Genomic DNA, 14,481 nt, shown 5'->3' with positions numbered 1-14,481 from the left:
AAGAACTCATGCTCCACAAATGAGTAATATTGCAAGTTAAAGTGTAGTGGAAGCATTTTGGTCCCAATGAAGCTACATGGGAGATGGTCGATCAAATCACTGAGGGGAAATTTTAAGGATGAAAATTTATATTTAAGTTTATAAACCTTGGCAAATCTTATAGTCCATCATATGCAATCTATAAAATGTTTGACAATATTTTTATAAGAATATTCAGATTGCTAATAATTTTATACAACCATTTTATAAAATTTTGGTGATTTTTAAGGTGAAATAAGTTTAGACTATAAAATTTGGGCGAATCATTTTTAGAAAAAATGGAAATTAGCGAATCTTTCTTTTGAAAAAAGATTGTAAAATTAGCCCACCTACAAATATTAGCCCCTAAAATATTCCTTTCGAATGTGGGCTTTGTATCTTTCCTTATTTACTAGTTGAGTAGATGTGTTGGTACATGTGTTTTGGTTTATGTGATATATATATATATATATATATATATATATATATAGAGAGAGAGAGAGAGAGAGAGAGAGAGAGAGAGAGAGAGAGAGAGATTGTAAATAGTGCAATGATATGTGTTATAAATATCCAATAAGAAGATCAAGTTGTGTTATAAAGCTCCATGGGCAACATGTTTAAATAGTTATAAGCATCATAGAAGATTGATGATAGTGTTCCCCCAAGGGGAAGGGGTTTGTAGCAACTCTTGGTTGATTTTCCATGTAAAAAAATAAGACCAAGCTCATGGGACACGTATTCCAAGTTGAATGTTGGGAAACATTATAGTGGGCATTAATTGTGGTTTATTAATGGCTATGAAAATTGGAAAAGGCATTGGCAATGGAAAGAAGCAATAATTGACATTTAATTATGAGAATAAAGGAAAATAAGAGAAAATGAAGGTGAAGAGACACAAATATGCGTGCAAGGGAAATTAGAGGAAAAATGAAGAAAAATGATACATCAATAATAAAAAGGGATCAGAGAAACAACTCTTATATTTTTTACTATTTTGGATTCAGTGCTTATTCATTCTCTCTCTCATACACTCTTGCACACTTAGAGAATTCTTGGAGAATTATATCATTCACTTGGATTTGGAGAAAACAAGCAAAGGACAAGCAAGCATATTACTGGGCAGCGGAAGAGAAGGTTGGATCAACAGCTTTAATAGGGATATTTTGTAGGTAACAAGTTGCATGTGTGGTTATTTGTTTGTTTTTGGATGCATGGTACATGCATGTGGTTCCTTGGTTATGTGTTGTCATTAGCATGGAGATTTTCCTAGATTGGTGGTTGGTTCTCAGGTTCCCTATGGCTATGGGTTGGGATAGAATATTTGGAACCCTAGAACATCTTGGGTCCTTAGACGCTGTGATTTGATATGGTAGTTTTTTTGGAGCCTTGTAACATCTTGGGATCCTGGAGGTTGTGGGTTGAGATAAGAGTCTCTAGAGATGTGAACATCTTCAGAAGAGGCCAATATGATTGGTATTAGTGATTTCTTGACCAGTCGAGTGAAATCACTATGGTTGAGGTTTGGGGTGGTTTTCCCTTTGGAACCCCCTATTGGTTTTATTTTTGTTTAACCCATTTGATCCCACATTCATGCCTAGAATATGGTGCGGGGGTGATTGGATGAAAGAGATATTTGGTTCATGCCAATATATGTACGAGTGGTACATGGAAGTCCTTGGCTTGGTTAGAATTTACATATGCTAATATGATTTATTTTCCTAATGATCTATGAGAACTTATATTTTTTTATTATGTTGGTCTTATGGTTGATTTTTCATGGTTTCTATTCTCGTTATATGATTGTTATATGCATGGTTCTATGATGTATTCTAGCTATGAATCTTGTTCATGATTTGATGGGTTATCAATGGTTGATGAATGCATGGTCTAACAAATGTCATTGCAACTAGCTTGAGAGGGAATTGAGCCTTCTTGGTGATTCTTAGATGAATTTTAGAAGTTTATGATCATATATGCATTCATGAACTGTAGCTTTCATGTTTACCATATGTTTGACGAAATGCATATCATGTATTGTGAATGTCTAGGTAAGATCTTGGTCAATTTTTTATTTTTTAGCATTGTTATCATCTTAATTGTGATTGTGGAAAGTTATAGGCAGTGTCTTAAAGGCCATCCTTGAAAAAGTGGCACAAAACTTGCAAATGATGGCACGAATTTGGTAGATTTTGGTCATAACTGCATGGATACAGGATTATGGGCGTGGTTGTAGCCTCCTAACCGAATGCATGATGTGTTATGAGTGCGTATGTGCAATCAAGTTGGTGAAAAATAATTCCAACTCAGGGATTTATCACCTAGGGTGGTTGTTAGGCTCCTGAGTGATTTGTGGTATTTGAGGGATGGTAGTTTGCTTCTGATTAGTCATTCCCACTTCCAAAACTAGAACTTGGAGGTCAAGTTATATCATAGTGACATTGAACTCATGTTTACCTTGGAGAGCTTGTAAAAATGGTTAAATGTGGGGTGAGGATGTTACATAAGTATATATTTTGGAGGTTTATGATAATATGATACGTAAGTATATATGCTATGATAATATGCTACATAAGTATATATTTTGGAGGTATAGAACATAGCAAAAATATAGGTTTAGTGTAGAGGATGATCAAATCTCTTAAGAGGAAAAAATTTCCTCATGTTTTGCACTCAAATAAGAGGTTTGCAGGTCAAAATATTTGATTTTGTTGGGATCTTGAAAGATCTGGGGTTCAGATGGGTCTAGGCTAGTCTTACCAATAGTTGTAGCCTGTTTATCAATAATGGATCCAAGATGCACATTGTCATGTCAAACAAGAGCCTCATAGGTAAAATTGAATGGTTTATCATAGAGAGGGATAAAATACCTTGAGATGCAAAAATTTCCTGAAGTTTTGCACTCAATAAAGAGGTTTGTAGCTTGAGAGATTTGATCCCTCTCAAGGCTTGATAGATCTGAGGTTTAGGTAGATCTAGGTTTAGAGTACAAAGGGATCAAGCTCATAGTTAAAACTGAATGGTTTACTCTTATAAGAGTGTCAAGGATAACATAAATAATGGTGGGAAGTTCATATGATAACTATATTTGTTTACATCTTATTTATATCATTTTTATACAAAAACTTGCTTAAATTATGGTGCCAAGTAAGTCATGATAAATATATTATTTACATGAGCTATTTTGAAGGATTTTTTTTTGGACTAAAAAATCACTACACAAATATCTAAAAGTCATGCATGATATTGGAACCATATCCACTATGAATATGTGATGTAGTTATCTACATAGCTTTATATTATCAATACCACATGCTAAAAAAACACACCCCTTATCATAACCAAAATATTTTATAAATATTTTATTTTAATTTAATTTTATAACAATTTTGCACTAAGAGGTGCTCTCCGGGCATTATGGTATAGATGTTGTAATCTAATGTCTCCTAAATATTTAGCTCTGTTAGAATTAAATAAAAATTAATTATTAATTTTTATAAATTATTATGGATGGTCTTTTAGCTCCAAGTTTATGAGAACCCACATGGTATTCATGTGGAACATATCCTACTTAAAGGGAGAAATTATTCCAGTCTAGATCCATCCTAACTCGGGATCTAGGAGGTGGAGAGAAAATTCAAATCTCTTTTCACTCAAATTTTTACTTTAAGAAATTTGATCCCTCTGAAAGCTTAAGAAATTCGAAATTAAATAGTCTCATTAATGTATCATTAATAATATAGATAAAACTAAACAAGTAAATTTCAATTTTCATTAGTAATATAATAATATTACTTTTACTATTATCGGTTCTCTTAGTAATTATCAATTTAACCATAATAAACAAACTTAGTAGTTATTAATCTAACTATATTCCAAATACACAAATTATATATTGGTCTTTACTCCTCAGTAATTAATATTCAACTCTAAATAATTTTCCGTGGTTTACATTATTTTTTAAAACATCACCATATTCCAGACGCACAAATTAGATTATTGGTTTTAATTATATGATTTAATCTTTAAGCAATTTTCTTTACCTTAGTTTAAAATGTTTTTTTTACTATCATTATGTTACTACCATTTTGACATTGGGGATACTCATCCTTAGTTTACATTATTTTTTGTAATATCACTTTAACATTGGGATAGTCTTGTTGTGGCATATCTAATTTAATGCATGCTATATTAAACAATTAAAAATATACATTAACATAGATGTATGCTAGGGTTGCATTCTAAGTACATCGTGTTTTTATGATCTTCCCTTTGTAATCTATATGAACACTTCCGCAGGTAGCAAAGTAGGTTGTCCTTTCTTATATTGAATTCAAAAGGACGAGGGTTGACCGTGTGGGACTCCCATTTAAATTTTCAACCGTTGCAGCAAAGACTCGAGGATTTCATTATTCTTTTACTAGATTTTCCTATGGTCTATGATGAATTGTTGATGCTACATGCTAGTGCGGTGGATCTAATTTAATGGCTCTTTTTTCTTTAGTGTATTAATCGATGGTCTCCGGGTTTATGGGTATTTTATTGGGTATTATGGATTTGATGCCAGTGGTTTGGTATGGAAAATCTCTATGTATTATGTTATTATTTATAGTTCTTTATTTACATTTTCGCTCTCTGTTTACATTTTTCACTCATTCGAGGGTAGTTGTGGCTACATTTATTAATCAATACGGAAAGAAGGGAGTTGTTCAACATTGAATTAAACCAAGAGAGTTTGGGAAGGAAGGAATTGGGTGCAGGAAAAATGAGGTACTTAGGATGGGTGACGAAAAATTACATGGCTTATAAGTTATGAATATTGCAAGGGAAAAACTAAATTTCTCTACTTGATTGTGTCTTGGATACAACATGAAGACTAGAGAAACAATACACTCAATGAAAAATTAAAAGAATTAGCACCAAGTTAAGTAATGAGATGTCAATTTAAAATCTTTGAATATTAAGAAATTTAACGATCAAAAATTTGAATTTGTTTTTATTGTTAAATTTTGAATCTTTGAAGATTTTAATTTTCTTAAATTGTAAATAAATGCTAGCACAAATATGCTACTCAATTTTGTTGCTAAAGGAATGCACAAGCATAAAAGTTTCAAGAATGTGAATGTTCCAAAAAAATCCAAGTGTACTCTTTTTTAACTAGCTTTAACTGAACATTTAATACCCCAACCTGTTTTTTATGATGTAAATACATGTACTTTTGATTCTTAGTTTGGTGAGTGAGATACTTTTGACTCTTAGGCTAGTGAGTCTGATGATATATTTTGTAATCCACATGCAAATGTGGTTGCATTAGTTATTGATGTGTCAATTTTGGGTAAGTGCCTAGGGGAGCCATAATGTAAATTTTGTAAATATTTTTATATATTAATAAAATAAGGTTGGTTGTGGAGCCCAATGAATAGAAAGAATACAATTGGCACAAGTCTAGGAAAAGGCAATAATTGGGCTTGCTTTGGTGAAAGTGCACCCGAAGACCCATATGCCTCTAGAAAGTTCCTCATGGCAAGATAAGGCTCTGCAGATAAAAAGGAGTGAATTTTTTGTTGCGGTTAATTCATTCAACCATTCATGGTTGGATGGGGAGGAAACTTAGTCTGGTGAGTAAGGAGTTAGGGAATGTTGGGATTGGACTCTGGAATTGGCTCAGGTGTGGTTATTCAGTTAACCTTACCAATTTATGCATCTAGATTTTATGTGATCCCTAGAGGCTGCAAGGGTGCGTTGGCCCAAATTATGGCTTGATGCATTGGATTTCTCGTGGGGAACTCAATTAGAAGATAGTTGAAGAGTCTCGATTTGGGCTTTGACAATGACTGAGGGGTTTATTTCGGTTCAACTGTTCAATTCTTGGACACCGAAAAGTAATAAAGCTCCTAGAGTTTTAGGTTATGACTCTTCTAGAAACCATAAATCATCATGGAAGGTGGGCACTATTGAGGGACTTGGGCTACACCACATGGGTTTGAGTGAAGGGAACATGAGCCCATGGCTAGAGACTGAAGTTGCTTGGGTCAGTGTCATGGCTAGGGTTTAGTTGTTTGTTGTATAATTGTTTCATGGAGTTGCTGCCTCAACTCAGGGGTGATTTGTTGTTGAGCTTACGAAGCATGTGGTCTATGACTGGGTGGAACATGGAGAGTCAATAGCTAGTCGGCTCCTTATTATCAAATAAGTATTCAAATTCTTGTACATAGTTGTTTATGCATATGCGACTATGCTTAATTAATGGCTTATGTTTAAACCCTAGATTTAGGAAAATTTTGAACTTGTTGGTGATGTCAATTATTGGTGATGTCAATTATCTTTATTGTGTTATTTAGTCACATTGTATGTGATATCTAATGCTTGCACAACATGTAGTACTGCATTTCATGATAACTGTAATTGCTATGCAGAAGTTAAAATTTATGACAACATTAAGTATGTACACTTTCGGAAATAATTTCATATAAATTAATGGTGTATGCAATATAGGTTAAGCAGTGTTGCCTAGATTAGGGTCAAGGACATCATAGAGTGGTATAAGAGCTCGATTTCAACACTAAGTCTGAATTAGGCCAATTTGGCATAGATAGATTGAAAAGATTAGAGGTTGCTTATAAAGTGTTTGACAAAAATCCAAGAATAAGAATTAGGAAAATTCAATTAAGGAATAATGTACAAGTATCTAAAAACATTTGAAGATGATTAATTTTGTTTAATTATAAGATTATATTAGAAGGAATCACTTAATTTTGACCCTAAAAAGCCAAAATTCATGTGTAAAGCATTACCACCATTAAAAAGGGATTTAATTTTGTTTAAAAGTTAATTTTAACCTATATAAGTGACCATTAGAAATGTATAGTACTTGAAATTTTTTTCCTTTTTACATATCTAACCATTTAAAAAAACTAACATTTATTCCATAAATGTAATTGTTATACCTTTTGTCGATGGCATGTCTATATCAAAATTATATCTGGAAGTAGTATATATAATTCTGAAAGTGCACTACTTGTCATTAAGCCGATAAAAATTTATAGGGTGAGGTTCTTCCTCATTCTACTCTAGCAAATTCAAACGAATATGCTTCTTTTCAGACAGACGTCAAACACATATGCTTCTTTTCAGACACACCTCAAAAATTGTGAGTTTATGCCTCTGAGCCCAGTGGACCGATTATCCATTGTCATATTCTCTTCGAGGGCCAAGCGTGTATTTCCCTTGAAGCGCATGGCTCCGGAAGGCCAACTCAAAGGAAACCTCGTCGTCGAACGACTGATCTGCACGGGCGGCACCAATATTGCCCAGGGTTTGAGAAAAGCCACGATGGTGCTTGAAGATCGTCACCAACAGAACCATGTGACCAGCATCATGTTGCTCTCGGATGGCCAGGGCACTTACAGTCTCAGTTCTCGTGGATTGGTTTTGTTTATTAGCCGTGCACGGAGGCCGAACGCCAGACAAAGCATGCGGCATAGCCATGCACAAATCTCCATCCATGCCTTCGGCTTCAGAGTTGAAAACGACGCAGCGGATGCACCGCATTTCTCAAGACTCAAGAGGCATGTTTTCATTCATTCGGACTACAGCCGCAGACCTCGTACAAGACGCCTTCGCTCAGTGTATAGGTGATTTGCTCAGTGTCGTTGTGCAGGACGTCAATCTAACAGTTTCGGCTTGCGCAGGAATGAAGTTGAAAAGCTTACATGCTTTGTCGAGGACGGAAGTCAAGGGACTGTAAATGTCGGTGATCTCTACGCCGAAGAAGAGAGAAATATACTTGTAGAACTCCAGTTGCCAGCGGTAAATTATACATCAAACCCTACGAATTTAATCTTTGTCCATTGTTTTACAAAGACCCATTCTCCCAGCAAAATTTCAATTCAAAAGAACATTCTCTTTCACTTTTGCGTCCGAAGAGCTGCGATGAAGCTTCGCTACTCGAAATTTGGAAGTGGAAAAGCAAAGGAGCTGTCTCAGAACTTCTCAAGCCATAGCTTGTTGGAATATTAATTCCAACTGCAGGTTGCGGACGCCGAGAGTTGGACAGCGAAGGCAGCACGAAACCGCTCCTCCAAACCACCTGCATTTCGGACCGCTTTTGAGGTGAGAGCAGTTTCCGTACGCTCGCCTCCGATGCAATTATTTTTGGACGCGTGGTCCTCTCTATACGTCAGCAGAACTGACATTTCGGAGCCTAAAGTTCAGCGTGAAGTGGGCTCCCGATATTCATTCCAGCCGTCTGATCGCCTTCATTGTTCTCCGCCGTCGATTGCTTCAAACCTGCATACGAGCCAGCATTTAAAGCTTTGCGTGGAGTAAAGTTGAAGTTTGAGTTGACTGCCGATCTGTCAAGCAAATTAATGAAGTACCTTCACCATGCTGAAAATTAAATGGATTCGTAAGTTGTTGGTAAAACTTTAGGTTTTAATCACACGAAAGCATGGGCACAAAAATATATTGTTTTTATATTTGTTGTGTGCGTTGACCATTTTTATAAAAATGTATTACAATGAAAAGAACGTGTATTGTAGTGCGTAGAAAATAGAACAGGGGCAGAGTAAAAAAATAGGGCAATACGCAGAACACACGCACATCTGAATAAAAAAAAAAGGGTGAACGATGCAGGCAGTATAGTGCACAACAATGCGAAGTCGAAGAGAAAGAAAAGATTAAGAACAGAGCTCGTGTGTAATTTTTAAGCAGTTGACTATTGTAAAAATGAGAGCATGAAGCAGCTAAAGAATAGGGGGAGCGTTGATTTTTGAAAAGTGGATATATGTACAGCAGTGCGGGGAGTATGAGTTTTTGGAGTTGCATATGTAAAGTCTTTTTTTACAGCAGTATGCGTAAAATAGTTTTACACCAGTAAGTGAAAAAGGGTTTTTACAGCAGTTTATGTAAAATCTTTTCACAGCAGTAAATGTAAATGAGTTTTTACACACCAGCAGTGTAAATACTCAGGAGGAGACAGAGTAAATATTTTGTTGGCTGAATGTTGTTTTTGGTGAATCCCTCTCAGTAAAAGAGAATGAATATGTATCAGGCACTATATTTTAATGAATAGAAATCTTTTTCTGGGTACGTAATACTCTGTTCTCAAGAATTTTTTTTTAAAGATTCCTTGTGCAAAGGATCCCAAGGAGAGAAGGAAACAGAGCATTGCCTCTGTGTGTTCAGTTTTTATTTATTTTTGGGATTTTATCAGAAAAATCCCCAACAGTGATATCAGAGCAGGTTTAGGCTCTTTGAAGGCGTCAAAGAAGCTAAAGGAAAGTTCTGTTGCAGCAGTAAATCTTCTCCAGCAAAGTGAAGTCTCAGGCAAAAGATTTAGGTATTTCTCAGATTAATTTTCTGTGTTGCTGTTGAAGAAACAGTCAATCATTTTAAATACATAGTGAGGGATTTGAAGCATAGTTAAGAATGGCAAGGTCAAAGAAGAAAGTCTCCAATCCTGCTAAGGTTGTGTCTCCCTCTTCTATTAAAATAGAAAACAATCTATTTGAAAGCATTCTATTTGAGGCTCCAAGGTTCGATGGGAACTTTGATATATGGGAAATAAAAATGAGGGCTTTCTTAAAGTCTGAAGGGATTGAAATTTGGGAATCAGTGATTGATGATAGCAAGAAGGATAAAGAGTCCAAGGAATACAATGCAAAAGCAACAAAGACTATCTTGGATGGACTGCCTCATTCTGTAAAGAAGAATCTAGGAAAATATTCATCAGCAAAGGAGATATGGGACAAACTTCATGACCTTCATACAAAGGGAGCACTGACCATGACCATCAGTGAAGAAGGATATTCTGAACCCATCAGAGAAGCTTAATGTGAGAAGGTTGACCTCATCAAACTTCAAGTAAAAGAAAGGGATGAAGAGCTCGTCAAGCTTAAGAAGGAGCTTGATCAATGCAAGAGGAAACATCATGAAGAAGTCATATCCATGACAAATCAGTTGAATGAAGCAAAGAAGAAGGAAGACGCCATGTCAAGTCAACTTGAACAAAGGCACAAGAGAGTGAACAAGCTTGTAGAAGAGATTGGACAGTACAAGGTAAAGGTCTCCTCCCTTAAGTCTGAATTACAAGAAGCCAGGAAGCAGGCACAAGAAGCTGAGAAGAAAATGGAGAGCAGTCGAGCAGAAATCTCCAAAATGAAGTCTGATATTATCTCTCTTAAAATAGTAGCAGCTGAAGCTCCTCGTAGCAAAGAAGAAACTGTGGAACAACTTGCAAAGAAAAATAATGAATGTGAAAGATTGGAAGAAGAGATTGTCCTCCTCAACAAAAAGGTTGAAGGGATGAACAAAATCATGAAGAGCTCTCAAGCCTTGGATGACATGCTCAGCTATCACAGATCTCCATCTGATAAATCAGGACTTGGGTATGTAGGTGAACCCTCAAACAGGAATGAAAATGCTTTAAGCAAAGGAGATGTGAAGAAGCCAGAAAGAAATTGTGATGCTCCTAGTTCTAGCAAAGGCAAGGAGAAATATCAAGGCTACAGTAGAAGAAATCCTACTCCAAGTAGAAAACCAGCTCCAAGAAGAAATGTAGCTGATGTCAAAGAGGCAAGATGCATTGGTTATCATCAAAGAATCTCAAGGCAGCAAGGCTTCAGAAGTACATCAAGGAAACCTCCATCTCCCAGGTACCAAAGTTCATTTTATGGTTATTGTTATTCTTGCTCAAACTTTGGTCATATGGCAAAAGACTGTAGAGTATTTCATAGAGATAGATGTTGTAGTCTCCAACAATCTCCAAGAAACAATTTTACAAGAAGAAATCATGAATTCTTATTCATGAACAATGTTGAATGCTTCAAGTGTCATAGCATTGGGCATATGGCACATGACTGTAACTTAATATGGGCCTTTACACAAGCTAGACCCATGCAAAAGAAGAAAGTTACACAAGTATGGAGAAAGAAGGAAATACAGCCTGAAAGTCCCTTGAGCTCTCTAGCTGATCTAAGTTTCTTTTAAGAAAACTTTTCTGAAAAAAAAGGACAATGCATACAGTTAAGGGGAGCCTGTAATTATTGATCATTATTGCTGAATTGTATTAACAGTCATTCTTTTATGAAGATCTTGTTATAGGGGAGAGATATGGAATTAAATCTCCCATAAAAGCAGAGAAGAAAAGTCTGCAGGGCATGGAGACTGCGTGGAGGATGTATTGCAGCGCAGCAGAGCGCAAATGAATTTTTTTTTGATAATCCCTCTGAAATGTAATATGCAGCGGTGTTGAAAAATGTAATTTTTTTTTTATCACATATGCAATGCAATATGCACAGAAGTGTGGAGAAGGAAAAGGGGCAGCGTTGAAATGTGAAGTGCAGCGTGGAAACTTTTGTGTGTGGAACACATGGATTAGAATGCACAACAGCATGGAAATTTTTTTTGTGGAACACATGGATTGAAATGCATAGCAATGGAATGTAGTTTTCCTTTTATGTAATATGAGAGAATATACTCACAGCAGAGTGAGTGTAATACACAGCAGATGGAAATGTTTTGTATTGGCAATGAAAACGCAAAGCAGTGAGAGGAAAATGAGAAGAGGGCAAAACGCAGCAGAGCGTAAATGCCCAGTGTTTGAGAATGCAATGAAATTTTTCACACAACAATGAAAAGGGTAATGTAAGTCTTGTTTTTGTTGTTGGAGAATATGTAGTAAAAACACACAGCAATGTGAATATGAAAAATGCAGCAGCATGAAGTTTTTTTTGTTGTTGAAGAAACAAAATGTAATGGGTAGCAACACATGTAAAAGAAATTTTTCTTTACTGCTGTAAATGTAAATGCAGTTTTTGTTGTTTGCATCTGAAATGCAAGTGAGACACAACAGCAGTGTGATTGTAATCAATGAAGGGGAGCAGGCAGCAGCGTGAAGTTTTGGTTGTTGTTCATTGTGAAAACAACAGGAAGGGAATGCGCAGTAGCGCAAGTGAAATGTAATGTAAAGAAAACACAACAGCGTGAAATCTTTGCACTTGTTCTGTTGAGAAAACAAAAGGCAATGCGCTGCAGCGCGTATGTGCTAAATGAATGTAAGAGACAGATTGAAGTGCCTCTGAAGAAGCCATGTTGGAGAATCCCTCTGTTAAGAGGAAGATCTGTTGTCTTTTGCTGAATCCCTCTGTCAAGAGGAAGATGCTTTTGAGCATAGTGTGGTAAACCCCTCTGTCAAGAGGAAGATGCTTTTTAGCATACACTGGTGAATCCCTCTGTCATGAGGAAGGTGCTCTTCAGCACAGTCACAGGTGAATCCCTCTGTCAAGAGGAAGGTTCCCTTCAACACAGTCTCAGGTGAATCCCTCTGTTAAGAGGAAGACAACTTTAATTGGTTGTGGAACTGCATCAGAAGCAGTGTTGGTGAATCCCTCTATGTGAGGAAGATATTTTTGTAACAGCAGTTGGTGAATCCCTTTATGTGAGGAAGATGTCTTTATAACAGTAGTGTTGGTGAATCCCTCTATGTGAGGAAGTGTTTGGGTATGATTGAATGCCCAGCAGTTGAAATTAAAGGGGAGTGTTGGAATATTAATTCCAACTGCAGGTTGCGGACGCCGAGAGTTGGACAGTGAAGGCAGCATGAAACCGCTCCTCCAAACCACCTACATTTCGGACCGCTTTTGAGGTGAGAGCAGTTTCCGTACGCTCGCCTCCGATGCAATCCTTTTTGGACGCATGGTCCTCTCTATACGTCAGCAGAACTTACATTTCGGAGCCTAAAGTTCAGCGTGAAGTGGGCTCCCGATATTCACTCCAGCCGTCCGATCGCCTTCAAAGTTCTCCGCCGTCGATTGCTTCAAACCTGCATATGAGCCAGCATTTAAAGCTTTGCGTGGAGTAAAGTTGAAGTTTGACTTGACTGCCGATCTGTCAAGCAAATTAATGAAGTACCTTCACCATGCTGAAAATTAAATGGATTCGTAAGTTGTTGGTAAAACTTTAGGTTTTAATCACACGAAAGCATGGGCACAAAAATATATTGTTTTTATATTTGTTGTGTGCGTTGACCATTTTTATAAAAATGTATTACAATGAAAAGAACGTGTATTGTAGTGCGTAGAAAATAGAACAGGGGGCAGAGTAAAAAAAATAGGGCAATACGCAGACCATTTTTGAGAACACACGCACATGTGAATAAAAAAAAGGGTGAACGATGCAGGCAGCATAACGCATAGCAGTGCGAAGTCGAAGAGGAAGAAAAGATTAAGAACAGAGCTCGTGTGTAATTTTTATGCAGTTGACTATTGTAAAAATGAGAGCGTGAAGCAGCTAAAGAATAGGGGGAGCGTTGATTTTTGAAAAGTGGATATATGCACAGCAGTGCGGGGAGTATGTGTTTTTGGAGTTGCATATGTAAAGTTTTTTTTTTTACAGCAGTATGCGTAAAATAGTTTTACACCAGTAAGTGAAAAACAGTTTTTACAACAGTTTATGTAAAATCTTTGCACAGCAGTAAGTGAAAATGAGTTTTTACACACCAGCAGTGTAAATACTCAGGAGGAGACAGAGTAAATATTTTGTTGGCTGAATGTTATTTTTGGTGAATCCCTCTCAGTAAAAGAGGATGGATATGTATGAGGCACTATATTTTAATGAATAGAAATCTTTTTCTGGGTATGTAATACTCTGTTCTCAAGAATTTTTTTTTAAAGCTTCCCTCTGCAAAGGATCCCGAGGAGAGAAGGAAACAGAGCATTGCCTCTGTGTGTTCAGTTTTTATTTGTTTTTGGGATTTTATCAGAAAAATCCCCAACATAGCTGAGGCGAAAAGGCTTATCAATCATGGAGAAATGTTGGGTGCACGGAGGGTTCTCCAGAATGCCAATTTTGAATTGTAACAGATTCGAACTGGAGACCTCTTGCTTTGTCTTGCACGCGAAGAAGAAAGTACAGAGACTCAAGCGAGGATGACGAACAAGAAAACCTATGAGGGGTCTGGGCGGACATTTGTGCTTTCATCTTAGAGCTCCCATTTTCGATAGAGAGCCACAACACGAGGCGAAATATTTGACAGTTACAGCAGGCCGAAATACCAGACACCATCCATTGGGAACATGGTTCTCCATTCCCAACCCTTCTCGACGACCGCATCATCGAACCCTACTTCAAATTCTACCGTGAGTTCGAGTTCCAGTTCGATCCGTTCTCCGTGAACGTTTGAGAAACTCGTCGAATTCGATCAGCTGAGAAAATCATGTTACAGGGATACTGATTTGAATCGCGGATTTTGAGGTATAAAATTTAAATTAGTTTTTTGTTTCCTTTTTAACATCTGAAAATCTAGACAATTGCAAGGATAAGAAGTCCTAAACGTGTAGCTTTTCCTCATCAAAATTTGAAATAGTCTAGCACTTTTTACGAAGTACTCTCCAAAAAAAATTAAATTTGTCATCCTACAGAAGTTGTTGTGTTATAAAATGGTTTTCATTATTTAGTTTCTGTAAT

The 14,481-nt window shown here is 36.6% G+C and overlaps 1 pseudogene; it reads left to right on the top strand.

The window, feature by feature from the left end:
• The first annotated feature begins 7,173 nt into the window (after positions 1-7,173).
• On the top strand, positions 7,174-14,267 carry LOC149183024 (E3 ubiquitin-protein ligase WAV3-like; annotated as a pseudogene).
• Positions 14,268-14,481: the final 214 nt, after the last annotated feature.

The sequence above is a fragment of the Pinus tabuliformis genome, chromosome 3_2 (genome assembly GCF_031772625.1).
Source record: "Pinus tabuliformis cultivar Carrire ecotype Pingquan chromosome 3_2, CPIR1, whole genome shotgun sequence".
Lineage (NCBI taxonomy): Eukaryota > Viridiplantae > Streptophyta > Pinopsida > Pinales > Pinaceae > Pinus > Pinus tabuliformis.
This window is presented reverse-complemented; position numbering and strand designations above follow the sequence as displayed.